The sequence below is a fragment of the Salvia miltiorrhiza genome, chromosome 5 (genome assembly GCF_028751815.1).
Source record: "Salvia miltiorrhiza cultivar Shanhuang (shh) chromosome 5, IMPLAD_Smil_shh, whole genome shotgun sequence".
In the NCBI taxonomy this organism is placed as follows: Eukaryota; Viridiplantae; Streptophyta; class Magnoliopsida; order Lamiales; family Lamiaceae; genus Salvia; species Salvia miltiorrhiza.
Window position 1 is genome coordinate 40210168 of NC_080391.1, and position 1574 is coordinate 40211741.

At 37.0% G+C, this 1574-nt stretch overlaps 1 non-coding gene across 1 annotated transcript; it reads left to right on the forward strand.

Annotated features, from left to right (window-relative positions):
• Positions 1-802: 802 nt before the first annotated feature.
• Positions 803-875, forward strand: TRNAV-UAC (transfer RNA valine (anticodon UAC)). The gene has a single exon. It is a non-coding gene; the product is annotated as a tRNA-Val (tRNA).
• The last annotated feature ends 699 nt before the right edge of the window (positions 876-1574 follow it).

Genomic DNA, 1574 nt, shown 5'->3' on the forward strand with positions numbered 1-1574 from the left:
TCAAATCCTGGAGCAAGCAGAGGCAATGTGGCTAGCCGAGTACCGTGTTCCGTTCCGGTATTCGCATGCATGGAAGATCTTGCGCGAGTCGAAGAAATTTTCAAGTCTCGGCGGGGATGTTCACTCCGATGTCCATTCGAACAAACGATCAAAGGGGTCCGACGGTCTACCCACAACGACTTCTAGTGACGCCTCTATCTCCACCCGGCCCCAAGGCCAAAAGGCGGCCAAGAGAGACAAGCGGAAAGGCAAGAAAAAGGCCGAAGAGACGTCGGAGGATAACCAAAAAGCTCTCGGGTACATGGCGAATATGGTGAATGCAATGGAAACGTTCTCCCAAGTTCAACGTGACCTCGCCGATAGCATGTTGATGAGCCGGGACACCTCTTAAATGAATCCCGACGAATTGGCGTTTCACATGTGCAAGGTGGCGGAGATAAAAAAACGACACAACATCCCGTAGATTTTTAGGATTTTTTATTTTATGTTTGTTTTAATTTAAGTAATTTAGGATTTTAATTTCTTGTATTTCTTTTATTTCTAACAATGTAGGATTTGAATTTTAATTCAATGAAATTTTAATTTCTTAATTATTGTAAAATGGAAACTAGAATAAAACTAATTCAAAAATAAAATAAAATCTATTGCACCCATAGTGAGTGCAATACCATTGTGGGAGTGGGTGCAATAGAAGTGGGACCCATTCTATTGCACCCACTATGGGTGCAAGCATTGTGGATGCTCTTACAGTACTATTCCTAAACTAAAACTATTAATTTGTACTACAAATGCATATCAAGAAGTTGCTATGGTGTAGTGTTTATCACGTCAGTTTTACACACTGAAGGTCCCCAGTTCGATCCTGGGTAGCAACATTTTCTTTATTGGATCTTGTTTGTTTTCTTTTCTTTTTTTAGATTTCTTCAAGCCCAACTAAGACGTCCCAAATCTGCTTACCAAAATGGATCTCAAACATCCTCAAAAAAAAAAAAAAAAAAAAGGTTTTATTATTGTAAATGCCATTGTCACAACTCACAATAACTAATATCCCACTCCTAACAAGTGGCGAAAACACATGCTATTACTACAAGGAGGTTAAATGTTAGTATAACATCATAACTACAAATTATCGTTCTCTTTATTTTCAAAACTTTGAACTTGGAAATTATTATCTGCTATTTAATACACTTTATGTTGGTTAATAAGCTGAATTATTTATTGCTACATTGATTGTAGAACCTACATACCTATACCAATATAAATGTCTAGTCTGCATAACTTAAATTGAAAGATTCTAGAATTCAATTACACACAAAATATTACTGATTGTCGTTCTGTGGGCTACATCATATCGTATGATATTTTCCACCAACTTTTCTGTAGATTGGTATTTAACTTTCATCACCTTATTTATGATATTTCCACCGGTGCACTGAAGATATTAAGGATGTTCACCACATTATCCGGTACAAAACATTCCTCATTAGTAACAGTACAAAATTAATTTAAAGCCCCATGGTAGCACATCACGTGTAGCCTTCGCTTTTCTTTTTTCATGACTACGTCTACATGAT